Consider the following 17,282-nt stretch of genomic DNA (forward strand, 5'->3'; position numbering starts at 1 on the left):
ATCTACTATTGTGGACAAGAATCCCGTAGAAGGAATGGAGTAGCCCTCATAGTCAACAAAAGAGTGGGAAAAGCTGTAATGGGATACAATCTCAAAAATGATAGAATGATGTCAATACGAATCCAAGGCAGACCATTCAACATCACAATAATCCAAGTTTATGCATCAACCAGCATTGCTGAGGAGACTGAAATTGAACAATTCTATGAAGATTTACAACACCTTCTAGAACTGACACCAAAGAAAGATGTTCTTCTCATTCTAGGAGACTGGAATGCTAAAGTAGGGAGCCAAGAGATAAAAGGAACAACAGGGAAGTTTGGCCTTGGAGTTCAGAACGAAGCAGGACAAAGGCTAATAGAGTTTTGTCAAGAGAATAAGCTGGTCATCACAAACACTCTTTTCCAACAACACAAGAGGCGACTCTATACATGGAAATCACCAGATGGGCAATATCGAAATCAGATTGATTATATTCTCTGCAGCCAAAGATGGAGAAGCTCTATACAGTCAGCAAAAACAAGACCTGGAGCTGACTGCGGCTCTGATCATCAGCTTCTCATAGCAAAATTCAAGCTTAGACTGAAGAGATTAGGAAAAACCACTGGGCCACTCAGGTATAATCTAAACCAAATCCCTTATGAATACACAGTGGAAGTAAAGAACAGATTTAAGGGACTAGATTTGGTGGACAGAGTGCCTGAAGAACTTTGGATAGAGGCTCGTAACATTGTCCAGGAGGCAGCAACGAAAACCATCCCAAAGAAAAGGAAATGCAAGAAAGCAAAGTGGCTGTCCGACGAGGCCTTAGAAATAGCAGAAAGGAGAAGGGAAGCAAAATGCAAGGGAGATAGGGAAAGTTACAGAAACTTGAATTCAGACTTCCAAAGAATAGCAAGGAGAGACAAGAGGGCCTTCTTAAATGAACAATGCAAAGAAATAGAGGAAGATAACAGAAAAGGAAAGACCAGAGATCTGTTCAGGAAAATTGGACATATTAGAGGAACATTTTGCGCAAAGATGAACATGATAAAAGACAAAAATGGGAGGGACTTAACAGAAGCAGAAGACGTCAAGAAGAGGTGGCAAGAATACACAGAGGAATTATATCAGAAAGATGTGGATATCCCGGACAACCCAGACAATGTAGTTGCTGACCTTGAGCCAGACATCCTGGAGAGCGAAGTCAAGTGGGCCTTAGAAAGCCTGGCTAACAACAAGGCCAGTGGAGGTGATGGCATTCCAGTTGAACTATTTAAAATCTTGAAAGATGATGCTGTTAAGGTGCTACATTCAATATGCCAGCAAGTTTGGAAAACTCAACAGTGGCCAGAGGATTGGAAAAGATCAGTCTACATCCCAATCCCAAAGAAAGGCAGTGCCAAAGAATGCTCCAACTACCGTACAATTGCACTCATTTCGCACGCTAGCAAGGTTATGCTCAAAATCCTACAAGGTAGGCTTCAGCAGTATGTGGACCGAGAACTCCCAGAAGTACAAGCTGGATTCTGAAGAGGCAGAGGAACTCGAGACCAAATTGCTAACTTGCGCTGGATTATGGAGAAAGCCAGAGAGTTCCAGAAAAATATCTACTTCTGCTTCATTGACTATGCAAAAGCCTTTGACTGTGTGGACCACAGCAAACTATGGCAAGTTCTTAAAGAAATGGGAGTGCCTGACCACTTTATCTGTCTCCTGAGAAACCTATATGTGGGACAGGAGGCAACAGTCAGAACTGGTCATGGAACAACTGAGTGGTTCAAAATTGGGAAAGGAGTACGGCAAGGCTGTATACTGTCCCCCAGCTTATTTAACTTATATGCAGAATACATCATGCGGAAGGCTGGACTGGAAGAAACCCAAGCCGGAATTAAGATTGCTGGAAGAAATATCAACAACCTCCGATATGCAGATGATACCACTCTGATGGCAGAAAGTGAGGAGGAATTAAAGAACCTTGTAATGAGAGTGAAAGAGGAGAGTGCAAAAAACGGTCTGAAACTCAACATCAAAAAAACTAAGATCATGGCCACTGGTCCCATCACCTCCTGGGAAATAGAAGGGGAAGATATGGAGGCAGTGTCAAATTTTATCTTCCTGGGCTCCATGATCACTGCAGATGGAGACAGCAGCCCTGAAATTAAAAGGTGCCTTCTTCTTGGGAGGAAAGCGATGACAAATCTGGACAGCATCTTGAAAAGCAGAGACATCACCTTGCCAACAAAAGTCCGAATAGTCAAAGCTATGGTTTTTCCTGTCGTGATGTATGGAAGTGAGAGCTGGACCATAAAGAAAGCAGACCGCCGAAGAATTGATGCCTTTGAATTGTGGTGCTGGAGGAGGCTCTTGAGAATTCCCTGGACTGCAAGGAGAACAAACCTATCAGTTCTAAAGGAAATCAACCCTGAGTGCTCACTGGAAGGACAGATCCTGAAGCTGAGGCTCCAGTACTTTGGCCATCTCATGAGAAGAAAAGACTCCCTGGAAAAGACCCTGATGTTGGGAAAGTGTGGTGGCAAGAGGAGAAGGGGACGACCGAGGATGAGATGGCTGGACAGTGTCTGCGAAGCAACCAACATGAACCTGACACAGCTCCGGGAGGCAGTAGAAGACAGGAGGGCCTGGCGTGCTCTGGTCCATGGGGTCACGAAGAGTCGGACACGACTAAACGACTAAACACACACACACACAATAGGATTCTGATGAAGCCAGAATTGTCCCCAGAGGTCAGATCTAGAATAAACCTCTTGGCTATTGTTTTTGCACAGTTGCAACTAGGAACTGAATGCACCTCAGTAGATTTATTTGCGTGATGAAGAAAAAGCAGGATTTGGTTTCCAGTGTGTAATTTCCCTTGACATGTTATTTAACTGATGTCACAGGAAATAGGAATCAACTACTAAATTTAAAGTCAGCCTACTGCCTATATTGGCAGCTTGCCCTCAGAGTGTAAAGCAGCCACAATGGGTAATTATTCTGAATGAGAGGTTAGCCTCTTGCAGTTGCTGCTTAGTTCTGCCTTCTTAATCTTGCAATCCATGCTGGCTCGGCAGCATTCCATTTAACCTCTTAAAAGTACAATATGCTGGCGGCATTACAGATGGCATTGTGTGAAACCATGACAAAACCACATTGTTGAAGCAAACGGGAAAGAGGAAATTCTGAAATAAGAGGTGGGCTCTTGATAACTTCAGACACACTTAGAAGTGTATCTTCCCATCTGAAAATGCTTTCCCCTGCCTAGGGTCAGATTGTGGGCTAGGACAAGGGAAGTGATTCATCCCAAAATTTGAGTGGTGGGACATGCACTGGTCACCAGCTGCCTATGCACCAGTCCCAGTGTGGATGAGCAGGTCATAGTTACACAAAGGTGGTGAAAAATGATCTGCAAACATCCCAACACACAATTTTTAACCATCTGCTGCCTGGTCCTGAAAGCTGGAGCTGCTAGAAATTGAGCTGAGCTAGGGTTCCTTCCCAATGTGTTGATTCTGAGCATGCTGCTTTCTTAGTTGCGATGGAGGTCTAGTGTTAGCAATGACAGAAAACTGAAGCCAGCCTTTTATTGCACACTCCCACAATTTTCTCTAGAAATCCAGGGATTCACTTCCTGAGTAAGTCACTGAAATGTGAGGCTAGAGTATGATGGCATCCTGGGAACACCTTTAACATAGATCAGCCTTCCACCACAGTTCCATGATGGGGACAATGGTAGTGTTAGTCCAAAACACCAGGAGGAATCATCTTAAAGAAAGAAAACAGAAGGATCTTCCAAGAAGAGCATTCAAGTTGTCCTATCCTGCTTTCTGTCACTCCGTGCCAAAAGACTACCTCCAAACATCTCTATAAAAGTCCATTTCTCTCCAGGGTCTCTTTCAGGGTCAAGGATGTCTCCTCAGTGATATTGAAACAGCTGGTGAAAAGTACCTTTGTGCAGAGCTTCTTGAAGTTGCTGATCACTTGCTGGTCCATGGGCTGCAGAAAAAGTGTTGTGTTGGGGGGGGAGGAAATTGAGCAAGGATGGAGTGTATGCCGGGGCATTGTCCATCAGCAGAAGGCACCTTTCAGGAAGCTGGTTGTCAGAAAGATATTTTTTGATGGTGGGTGCAAACACTTCATAGAGCCATTCCAGAAACAGCTGTCTTGTCATCCAAGCACTTGCATTGGCCCTCCACATGACAGGCAGTGTGGCCTTGTTAACTTTCTCTCGGTGGAATGGGGGAGGAGTCTGGGAGTGGTACACCAGCAGAGGCTTGATCTTCAGGTCGCTGGTGGTGTTGGCACACAGCAAAAAGGTCAATCTGTCCTTCATGGGTTTGTGGCCTGGCATTTTCTGTTCCTCCTGAGTGATGAAGGTTCTGCTGGGTATCTTCTTCCAGAAGAGTCCTGTCTCATCACAGTTGAAGACTTGCTGGGGGAGGTAGTCTTCTTCCTTTATGAATTTGGCAAAGTCCAACTTGAAGGATTCTGCAGCAGCATTGTCAGAATTTGCAGCCTCCCCCTGTCTTATCATGCTGTGGATGCCACTTGTCTTTTGGAACTTTTGAAACCAACCCCTGATGACTTTGAATTCTTGTGGTGCACTTCCAGAGGGGTTTATTTCCATTAAATCACTGTGCAGCTTCTTCGCTTTTTCACAAATCATGGCTTCACTGATGCTTTCCCCTTTCAGCTGTTTCTCATTCATCCGCACCAGTAAAAGTTTTTCCACCTCTTCAACCAGGGACGACCTGTTCTTTATTATGATTGTGGCTACTTTTGCCACATCGCTTTCTTTAAAGAAATCTTTCTTCTTCAATATGGTGGAGATGGTTGACTTTGGAATCTTGTATTCAGAGGCCAGTTCAGTCACACGCATGCCATGTTCATGCTTTTTGATAATGTCCCTTTTCACTTCATTTTAAACCCACACATTTTAAAACAATACACAGTACACAAACCCTAGGAGCCACAGAATACAAAAATCAATCAATCAATCAATCAATCAATCAATCAATCAATCAATCAATCAATCAATCAATCAATCAATCAATCCAGCAACCATTATTCCAGCAAAAAGACCTCTCAGTCTAATTTTACATTTTAAAATTACAGTCTAATTTTCACATTTTAAACCCACATTGCAAGACTTATCAGAGCACAGAAACATAACCCCCCACCTAGCCCAAACCCACGCTGCAAAAACCCTGTATAGTACATACAGTACTCACCCAAAACAGGCAGTCTCTGTTTTTAAAAAGTCAAAAATCCAAAAATTAAAAAAGCCTCAAAAATACGGTACAGTACAGTACCAGGCAGTACCAGGCAGTCTGAAGTCTCTCTCCAAACCCACACTCTCTAACCACTAGGGTGAACAAGGTAAGAGAAGCAGCCTCTTCACTGACCAATAGTTAACTGAAAGCAGTTCAAATTTCCCGCTTTCCCCTCCTTCCCCTCCTTTTTTCCCCAGTCCTAAGTCAAAGCTCCGGTAGCAAGTCGAAGCAGAATTTTGCAGCCAGACCAGGTCATAACTTGAAATGGTCATAAGTCGGGACGTTCATAAGTCAAGGCACCACTGTACTTCTTTGTAAGTAATCTTTAACAGATATTTAAGAATATCACTTCTCTGTTGAACCTCCTCTCTGGAGGATTTAAGAGCTAAAAAGCTCCTACTTGAAAATTTCAGACTGAAGACTCACATGTTGTTATTGTTGTTTAGTTGTTTAGTCGTGTCCGACTCTTCGTGATCCCATGGACCAGAGCACGGCAGGCCCTCCTGTCTTCCACTACCTCCCAGAGTCGGATCAAATTCATGTTGGTAGTTTCGATGACACTATCCAACCATCTCAGCAAATGAGAAACAATAAATTCTACCCTGGTACAACGTGATACTTAAAATAAGCGATGTTTTTAGGAGGAAGGAAAAGTAACATGTCTCTCTGTGTGAAGTATTGTGTGAAGATAGATAAGGGAAACATCATAAGAACAGCAGGAAGAGCAGAGATAACTTTCATGCAGAACCTGATACCTGAAGGAAAACAAATGCTCTATAGAGGTATAGGTCATGATGAGATGCTCCAACACTGTCTTGGTTCTAAAGCTAAGCATTGCCATGGCTCAAATGAAAAGCCGTGCTTCAGCTTTATGCTTTAGTCATCTCCACATGTACATGGAAGACATTACCATCAGACAGAATGAAACTGACATTTTAGCAAGTATATGCACTGTTGTACTGTAGATCTTGTTTGCAGGCAAGTATACCATCTTCCACATAAGATTCCTGAACTACAGCTGACCTCAGAGGAAAATAGAACCAAAGACATTTTTTCCTTTGCCCAAATAGCTTGTTGATACTCATACCTCTTCTTCAAGACTACTAGATCCCACCAACTACAGAAAACTGAAGCAGGACCCAACCAACAAAATCACAAAACAAACAAACATGCTGATCAGGAGTTCCTCCCTGCAACCCAATGTCCTTCAATGAATCTGCAAGACAGAAGCTCTCCCACCAAGACTATACAGACTCCCCCAAATCCACAAAGACTCAATCCCACTAAGACCCATTGTAAGTGCCATCAGCTCCCCGACATATGAATTAGCAAAATACCTAGCCACTTTCCTACAGACCCACATTGGACAAACCTTGTCCTACATCAAAGACTCAGGACATTTCATAAGCAAGAACCGCACCCTAAAACTCAACCCCGGGGACAGACTGATCAGCTTTGATGTAGTATCCCTATTCACCAAGTTACCGATAAAGGACACTCTGACACTCATCCAGCAGATCTTTCCAGAAGACATCAAGGCCCTTTTCCAACACTGACTAACGACCAGCTATTTTCAGTGGGATAATGAGTTCTATGAACAGACAGATGGAGTGGCCATGGGAAGCCCCCTCAGCCCAGTTATAGCAAACTTCTACATGGAGCATTCAAAAAACAGGCCCTGACTTCAGCACCCGTCACACCCACGGTCTGGTTCTGATATGTGGTTGACACCTTTGCAATTTTGAACCATGGTGAAGAAAAACTGAAAGAATTTCTAAACCACCTCAGCAGCATCCACCCAAATATACAATTCACTATGGAAAAAGAAATAGAGGGTCAACTCCCGTTCTTAGATGTCATGGTTATACACAAAACTGACCTCCTATTGGGACACAAGGTCTACAGAAAACCCACCCACACAGACCAGTACCTACACAAAAGCTCCAACCGCTACCCACAGCAAAAAGAGGCATAATTAAAACACTGGTAGACCGTGCAAATCGGAACTGTGAAGCTCATTTTCTCAGCACTGAACTCAACCATCTAAATTGGGCCATACAGGCAAATGGCTACTCCAAAAATGAAATCACAAGAGCCATCAAACCAAGAAAACAACACCGAACTGAAGAAGAAAAACAGCCACCCACAAATAATTTCTGCCATATATCAAAGGGGTCACAGACCGCATGGGGAAACTTTTGAAAAAAACACAACCTACAAACAGTATTCAAGCCCAACACAAAAATACAACAAATGTTACAGTCAGCAAAGGACAAAAGGGACCCCCTCACCACTGCAGGAGTATACCAGATACCTTGCAGTTGTGGTCAGGTATATATTGGAACCACAAAACGAAGCATCCACACCAGAATCAAAGAACATGAGAGACACTGCAGACTAAATCAGCGGGAAAAATTGGCAGTAGCAGAACATGCCCTAAAATAAGCTGGACATGAAATTCTATTTCAAAATACTGAAGTACTGGACAACACCAGCAATCATTGTGTTAGACTGCACAGGGAAGCCATTGAAATCCATAAACACCAGCAGAGCTTCAACAAAAAAGAAGAAAGTTTAAAACTCAACAAAGCCTGGCTCCCAGCACTGAAAAATACAGCCTGCAAAAGGTCAACGAATTCTACCCAGCTACAAGGTCCAATGATCACTGCACACAAAAGACCAGCTAACGACACCCATCAATCACAGTGACAGATAATCTCTCCCTCTTATCATAACAACACACTCACAACAAAAACATGCTGATCACCAGAATCACCCATCTCCTGAAAAGGACAAAAGCTGATCCCACAGCTATGAATACTCAACTATCCAAACAAACTGCACCAGAGCACAGACAGAGTTCTGACTCCTGTCCTCTGAAGATGCTGGCCACAGATACTGGAAAAACGTTAGGAAGAACAGCCTTCAGGAACACGACCAAAGAGCCCGAAAAACCCACAACAACCATCACTACTTTGTCTCTTTGAATGATGTCTTGTTATTCCATCATTTTTCTATCTGGCTTTCGGACGTTGTCGTCTCCTCTCTGTTTGCTCCCTTTGGGACAGGAAAGACTTCTAACTGGCCTGGCACATCCTTGTTACTAAATACAGTCCTGTATGTCGCCTACAGCACTTTATCAATAATTCACTATAAATCATAAAAGCACAAAACTACCCTGCTGCTAGATGCCTGCTTTGTTTCAGTTCCTTTAACTCTCTCCTTAACTTCGAGAAGATGTTTTGATTCATAGCGGGAAGTCGCAGACAATCAAACTGTCAAGTTAAATGCAAAGATAATTTGATAGTTCAATATTAATTGCTCAGGGCTGGATGGGAGTCTCTAGGACATTGTTCATTGTAAGGAGAGGAAAACTGCTTGAGACCCACAAAAGAGATGTTCTTTTCTCTTTCACTCATTGTGATGAGAGGTGGCTAGAGTAATACCACGTGTGCTGTGATCACTAGAACTTGGAAATAACACTTGTTTAGACTACAATTCCCAGAATTCTACAGCCAGCATCACTGGCAGGGGCTTTCTGACTCTGCTGGTTTGTGGCTGAGTCAGATAGGCTAACTGAGAGGCTGCTGACCTGTCTTGATATTCCTACAGCTTTTCAGACTCAAGCTTTGACATGATGAGTTATAGACGAAGGCTGGCTCCACAGATGAGGGAAGCCCAATGGAAAGGAATCATCCAAAGTCTCCACCACCCACTCTGGTGATTTCCATCATCTGGCAAATTGTCCAGATGATGATCAAGCAATAGCTGCACATATTTCATCCACTATACACACTTGTAACCCATCCACCATGCCAACGTTCTCACAGACCATTATAGGAGTGTCAAAACAGTGGCTTCCTGTTGCAGCTGCTCAATACATCCATGCAAGGAAGTGGGGAGTGTATGAAATTAGATGTTTAAAAAACCCACATATTCCCTTCCTGAATATTATCCTATTTTTCCTCCCAAAATGTAAATTCCTGGGTGATGAGTCTGGGCAATCTGACGTACAAATTAAATCCACGTTTACCTTTCAATTACTAATTTCAAAATTACTGTGGAATGCAAGATACAGAGGAAGGTATGTGCTGTGACAAATAGATGTTTTTCACTACTTAAGGGAACACTGCCTCTTAATACAAGCTAATCGTATCATCTGGTTATATTCCTCAGGGACCAATCAACTACTGCATATTACATACTTCTGTTATTTTTTAAAAAACTGTTTAAAAACTTGAAACCTATTGAACTTGGGGGGGGGCACCCTACTGGGCACCCAAGTGCACACTTGTTTTACCTGAATAAACCTGTTTCCCTTTCCTCCAAGAAACAGTCCACTTATTATTATTGCTCTGGACTTAGCTTTAATAGAATCAGCAAAGATACTGAGTTCCTGGAATGACAAACTTTCTCAAGCTCTATCTATAACCAGAAACTAACAATGCTGATGTGGCGGGATATGCATATCATCACCTGCCTGTTCTTTCCACTTCCTGTTGCTCACCCTCTTCTCCATCTTCTGAAGTGATATTTCTGATTTCCCTTCATATTAGACAAGCTGTGATGTTCTGGAAGGGAATAGTCAGAAAATACAGGCGAGACACATTCCATTACATATTGTTAAATCATCTCTGAGTCATAACCTGACAACCTTAGGGATCCTGATCCCCTTTTAAAAACATTTTGGAGATGTCCTTTTGCTTGCATTTATCATTGCAAACATATACAGTATATTTTATTGAACAGCAATGAAAATATACTATATAATTATATGGATGGAAATCCACGATCTAAAAATTAGTTCTAACCATGACCAGCATGTGTGCGGGAATGTAGACTTAACATAAATCTTTTTTTTTAAAAAAAAATCATTGAAACAGAAATATCCATCTCACTTCCTGTTTGAAAAGGAAGCTGCCCCAATGATTACTGGGAACCTTCCCTTTCAAACAGGAAGTTAGGCCAGTCCAAGGCATGAAGCCTGCCAGTTGGTCATTCTTTTTACATGAATACAATTTAGGTTATGTAAGGTCTAGGTCCTCTGGGTGAGACATCCAGAAAGGGGGAGATTATGGGATTTGTTGTCCATAAAATCCAAAATGCACACTCCTAATAGCCACTGGGCACACATCTGAAGGATTTTGGGAATTATAATCCAAAAAGATATTTTTCCAAGCACAGGACATCTATTTGCATCTATTTAAGCATTAAATGTAATATTGGCCAGTCTCAGTAGCCAAAAGCTAATGAAGTTATGCAACCACTCTAGATTTTGGATTACCCTACCGTCTTACTTCCTATTTATTAACAATAAAGAAAGTCCCAAAGTTGGATGTGACTCAGCTTGACTTCAAGATGCTTATTCATAGAGCACACTCTACTGGTTGACAACCAAATCTTCCTTCTTAGTCAGCTTCAGAAGAGGCTGTATCTTGGGGGATGTCTTCTCAATTCATATCAGACATAAAGCTATTATTATAAACATACAAAATTCAGCAAAACTTATTTCAGGGTATCAAGCTTATGCTCATGCTGCACTATTTGCTTCAGATACAAATAGTGTAATAAGTAAGAGAAAGCAGCATGATTTACAGTATGGATAGTGTGGACACATAATCATGCCAGACATGAACGACACTTTTTGTTTACTGGTTAGCACAGGTTCTGTTAGAAAGCAAACAGATGCTGCTGTTTAAAAGTTGTCAGAGGCTCTATCAATTTTAGTGGTTCTATATTTGTGTACTACAGTTCTTCTAAATATGCATGATTCCTTCTCTTTGTTCTGAGTGGTTGATCATAATAAATTATGAGGAGGAAGAGACACAGCTGCTAAAGGAAAATTAATATCCAAAGTAACATCTCAACATCTAAATAACTACTGTCATATTGGTATGCTGACATAATTATGCACAGTAAAATAGAAATATTACTGGGGCTGTCAGTAAGGTATTCCATACCTGTATTTTAAAAATGATATAGTTTTGCCGTGCATTATTAAATTGTACCTCTCCAAATCACTAATGGTTACATGTCAGTGGAAGAATAATTGAATCCAATATACAATTTGCATACTGATGCAAAAAGAAAGGTTACTTACCTGTAACGATGGTTCTTCAAGTGGTCATTCTGTGAATTCACACAAAGGGTTAATACCAGCGCCAGCGTTGGGCCTCTCGGAACGTTTTCTAGCTGCAAGAGAAAAGTAACAATGTTTAGGACTACCCCTACTGCGCACGCCCAGCCTAACCGTCCCTCAGTTCCATTTGTCCGCCATAGGCCCTCGAGTCATAGAGATGCCAGTGACAGACAGACAGAGGGGAGGCCGGGCGGGATTGTGTGAATTCACAGAATGACCACTTGAAGAACCATCGTTACAGGTAAGTAACCTTTCTTTCTTCATCGTGGTCTTCTGTGAATGCACACAAAGGGTGATTAGCACGCTTACTAACCGGATGGTGGGCTGTCACTGAAGAGCCGATGCTAGCACTGCCCTCCCGAATTTGGTCTCCTCTTTTGCCCTCACGTCCAATCTGTAGTGGGTTATGAAGGTAGAGGCATTGGACCAGGTAGCGGACCGGCAGATGTCGGGCAGGTCGACGCCACGAAGTAAGGCAGTGGATGAGGCAACAGCCCGGGTGGAATGGGCTTTAAGTCCCTGTGGAGGATCTCTGTGGTTGAGCTCGTAGGCAAGGGCGATGGTAGATACGAGCCACCGAGAGAGCGTGGACGGCGAGGCCGGGCAGCCCTTCTTTGGGCCAAAGTAGCAAAGAAAGAGTCTGTTGGCCAGGCGAAAGACCTTGGTCCTGGACACGTAAAAAGCTAAGGACCGTCGAACATCAAGCATGTGGAGCATGCGTTCAACATCAGTCGTCGGAGACGGAAACAAAGTTGGGAGAATAAGTGGCTGATTGACGTGGAAGTCGGAGACCACCTTGGGAAGAAAAGATACGTCCAGGTAAAGCATAACCTTGTCTTTAAAGAACTGAAGAAAAGGTTGGTCATGACGGAGAGCTGCCAACTCGCTAGCTCGACGAGCAGAGGTGATAGCCACTAGGAATAGCGTTTTCAAAGAAAGCATCTTGAGGTCACAGGTAGCCATGGGTTCAAATGGGGGTCTGGCTAGGGCATGTAGAACCAAGTGGAGGGACCACTGGGGGAGTGGAGGACGAACGGGAGGTCGGAGGTTAGAGAGACCCCTCAAAAACATCCTGACAGTGGGATGGGAGAAAAAACGGGAAGAGGGAGAAGCTCTGGGTTGGAAGAAGACAACCGCAGCGAGGTACACCTTGATAGTAGAGATAGACAGGTGGAAATCGAACAGGTAACGGAGATACTGCAGAAGTGTAGACAGAGACACAGGGGAAGAGGCGAGATCCCTCTGCTGGGTAAATTGCAGAAAGCTTTTCCACTTGTAGGCATACAAGCGAGACGTGGAGGGCTTGATGGCGTTGGTCAAGACCTCCTGAATTTCTGGACGATCCTCCACGCCGTCAGATGGAGCGTGTCGAGGTCGGGGTGAAGGACTTCGCCTGCTTCCTGGGTCAGTAGGTCCGGCCACATCGGAAGGGTTACTGAGTCCACAGCAATGCTGACTAGAGTGGGGAACCACACTTGGCGAGGCCAAAAGGGTGCGATGAAAATGGCCGGAGTCATTGAACGTCGGAGTTTGATCAAGGATCTCTGTATCAACGGGATCGGTGGAAATATGTACAAGAGACCCTGGTTCCATGGAATCATGAATGCGTCGCCGAGCGAGTGGTGACCGAGACCTGCCCGGGACGCATACCGGGAGCATTTTGCGTTGTGAGGGGATGCGAACACGTCCAGCACTGGGGTCCCCCATTGGCGGCAAAGGTCCTGGAAGACCAGAGGGTTCAACTCCCATTCGTGAGTCTGATAATGAAGCCTGCTCAGAGTGTCCGCAAGTGTGTTGTCCTCCGTGGCTACATGGATGGCCACTGGGTAGATATGATGACGGTAACACCATTCCCAAAGGAGGATGGAGAGATACAGGAGTGAATGAGAGCGGGTTCCTCCCTGCTTGTTGACATAGTGCATTGTGGTAGTGTTGTCCGTCACCAGCTGAACTCCGCGGCCGCGCAGGAGAGGAAGGAAGGACCTGAAGGCCTTGATAACCGCCAGCAGTTCCAGGTGATTGATGTGGAACATGGCTTCCTGTGGTGTCCAGAGGGCGTGAATGGTGCGATGCCCGCAGTGCGCCCCCCAGCCGGACGGACTGGCGTCCGTTGTAACTTGAACGGTGAGACGGAGTGGACGAAAGGGCCGGCCAACCGTGAGATGGGGTGTGTACATCCACCACTGGAGCTGTCTGGTGAGCTCCGGGGTGACCCGAAGGCGTTTCCTTTGACTGTCCATCATGGGGTCGAAAAGGGTGAGAAACCAAGATTGGAGCGACCGGAGTTTGAGGCGAGCGTGCGCTAGCGCCGGCGTTGTAGAAGACATCAGGCCGAGGAGGTGTTGGGCGTGATGGGCTGTCACCCGAGCACCGGGAAGAAATTTCCTGATGGCTCGTCGAATCTTGTGTATTCTTTCTGGGGGAAGAAAGACTCGACCCTTTACAGCGTCCAAACAGACCCCTATGTATTGAACTGTTTTGGAGGGAACGAGCTGAGACTTCTGTTTGTTGACAGTGAGACCGAGATTGGAGAGAAGGTACAGGATAAATTTTGTGTGTTTCAGGGATTGCCTTCGCGAGGTGGAGACTACGAGCCAATCGTCCAGGTAAGGGTAAACGTGAATGCCCCTGAGACGAAGGTAAGCTGCCACCGGAGCCATGACCTTGGTGAAGGTCCGGGGAGCTGTGGACAGACCGAATGGCAGGGCCTGGAATTCGTAGACCGTGTCCTGAAAGATGAACCGAAGGAACTTGCGGTGGTCGGGGTGAATAGTGACGTGAAAGTATGCGTCCTTTAGATCTATAAGGACAAACCAGTTGTTCTTTTTCAGCAAGTGCATGATGGACTCTAAGGTGAGCATCCGAAACCGTCTGGGTCGCAGGTAAGTGTTTAGGAGTCTTAGATCGAGGATGGGTCTTATGCCTCCTCCGCTTTTTGAGACGGCGAAGTAGCGGGAGTAAAACCCGCATCGTATGTCGCGAGGTGGTACTGTAGAGATGGCATCCTTTTCCAAGAGAGATGATATTTCTTCCTCTAGTGAGGAGTCGAAGGGAGAATGAGTTATGAAACCCAGCGGAGGAGATCTTATAAACTCCAGCTGGTAACCGTGCTGAATGATCTTTAGAGCCCAAGTGTCGTTTGTGATGACGGACCAGTTGTGAAGAAACGGTTGAAGACGGGTGGTAGGTGGTGAATGGGTGAAAACGGGGGGCCGAAAGTCAAAGGTACTGTTTTTGTTTCCTGCCAGGTGGCTTAAAGGGTTGGCGGCGATGGGGAGGACGAGGGCGGTATCCGTGATAACCCTGGACAGAAGAAGAGGACTGGCCAGAGCGCTGCTGAGGTAGTTGCTTGTAAGGACGGTATTGTTGGGAAGATTGGTACTGTCCATAAGATTTACGCCATTGAGGGCGTCGCTGTCTAGATTGAGTCTGAACAGAATAGGACTTAGCAGTTCTCTTAGCCTTGTGAAGGTCCTCCAAATGGGAGTCGGTCTTTTCGTTGAACAGCCCGGTAGCGTCGAAGGCGAGGCTCTCGACCTTTGACTTGACGTCCTCCATTATGTCAGCAGAACGGAGCCAGGCATGGCGCCGGATAGAGATGGCAGACATGAGGACTCTGGCAGAGATTTCTGCTGCATGTCTGATGGAAAGACGTTCATACTTGGATACCGTCTGAGCTTCTTCATAGGAGTTAAGAAAAGCTTGCCGAGTGTCTTCAGGTATCATTTTCAACCCCGGTAAAAGCTTGAGCCACAATTGTTTGTGATAAGCTCCCAACACAGTTTGATAATTGATGACTCGAAGTAGCAAGGTGACAAGGGAGTAGATTTTCCTGCCGATGAGTTCCAGCTTTTTACCCTCCTTGTCAACTGGGGTAACATGGGCTTTGGCCGAAGGCCTTGAACAGCTTGTCTCAACAATGAGTGAGTTTGGAATGGGATGCTTGAGCAGAAAATGAGTGTCAGCCCCATGAATCTTGTAGAAGTGCTCTGTGCGACGAGGGACGTTAGGTGTAGTCGCAGGCTGAGCCCAGAACTCCTTGATGGCCTCCATAACCACAGGCACAAAAGCTATACTGGGGGGAGCAGTACTGTCCCTTTTGATGTCCCCAAAGAACAAGTCCTCTCCCGGAGGAGAAGGGAGATTCAAGTCCAATTTGAGCGTCTTGGCAAGCCTGGACATCATCTGAGAATAAGAAGAAAAGTCCTCAGATGGAGAAGGAGCGTGAGTATCGCCAGTATCGGAAAGCACCAGATCACCCGGAGGTAAATCATGCGGTGGCAAGGGTGGGGGTTGCTCCTGATCGGAGTCAGAAGATCGCTCCGTGGACACCTCATCTGGATCAGAGGAGAAGACATCCCTCTTCTTCTTTGGAGGGGGCTTCTCGATGCCGACCTGCGTTGTCGGGGGTCGAACTGGGACCACAGGTGGCGCCGAGGTGGAAGGGACCGGTTGCGGTGGAGGGGCAACCGGTACCGTAGGAGGGTGGTCTTTGGCTCGAATAGCCCGGCGTCGACGTCGAGGCCGGGTCGACTCCGAAGAAGAAGACACATATATGTACCGGATCTTTTTGCGGTACCGGTCTCGAGATGCGGATGTCGACGACGAAGAAGGAGACCGCGAACGGTCGCGCCGACGTCGATGGTGCTTACGACGCTTAGGGCGGTCGGAATCCGCTGAACGGGAAGAAGAGGATCGACGTCGATGCTTGCTACGACGTCGATGAGAACGGTGCTTCTTCTTAGAGCGTTTACGCTTAGAGGATTTCGAGTCCGAGCGATCGCCAGAGTCGGACTGAGTGGAAGCTCGATGCCTCTTCTTCGATCGTTTCCCTCGAGGAGACTTCGACCTCGAGCGGCCGGAGGAAGGGGACCGACTCGGGGAGCCATGCTTCTCCGTGCGAGAACGTTTGCCTCGAGGAGATTTCGACCTCGAACGCACAGGTGATCGAGGTAGCTTTTCTCGAGGGGATCTCGAGTCCGAGTGTACGGACGAGATCGACACGGGAGGCGACCCCTGGCCCGCAGGAAAAGGGCTATGTGGGGCGGAAGCGAGGCCAGTAGTGACAGCGACTAACTGGCTCGGTGTCGGGGAAGACCTTCCCGAAGGCGGTAATACTTCAGTACGTCGAGCAGGAGGAGGTGCGGGTGCCTCGGACGAGGCCCCGAAGCGCCTCGACAACTCCTCAAGAATCGGCGATGGGATGGAACCCGAGCTCGGAGAAAGTGGAATGGATGTCATTTCAAGCTGGGCGGCCGCCTTAGCTTTGGACGATTTCGACGGCTTAGCTTTCGGAGCCGAAGGCTCGGGGTTCGAAGCAGGAGCGGCCGATTTCGACGACGCGGATTTTTTCGACATTTTGGAGACTTTAGAGACGACTGACTGAACAGGAGCTGCTCGAGAAGTGGAAGCCATCTCCCCCTCTGAGGGCGCCGTGGACGACAACGTTGACTCCCACAAATGAAGTTTAAGGCGCTGTTGGCGAGCCTTGAGAGCGGCCTTAGTGAAGGCTTTGCAGTGTGGGCAAGCTTTGGGATTGTGCGACTCCCCCAAACAATACAGGCAAGTATCGTGGCCGTCCTGATGGGGAATTTTGCGGTCGCACACCACACACCTGCTGAACGGCCCTGAAGGGGACATAGGCAGCAAGGAAACCGAAACGACAAGTCCAAGGATAAGGCAGAGCAGTCCGAAATCAGTCCGAGTAAAGCCAGAAAAATACACCGGGTCGTCAAGTTGAAGGGAAAAAGCGCTAGGGTAGTCCGTGAGCGAAGCTGAGGTCAAAGCCAAAAAATCAGATAGATAGATCGCAATAAACGCAGCTACGACGAGAGGCTCCAAACCGCTAGGCGGAAAAATGGAACTGAGGGACGGTTAGGCTGGGCGTGCGC

Source organism: Pogona vitticeps, chromosome 5 (assembly GCF_051106095.1).
Source record: "Pogona vitticeps strain Pit_001003342236 chromosome 5, PviZW2.1, whole genome shotgun sequence".
Taxonomy (NCBI): domain Eukaryota; kingdom Metazoa; phylum Chordata; class Lepidosauria; order Squamata; family Agamidae; genus Pogona; species Pogona vitticeps.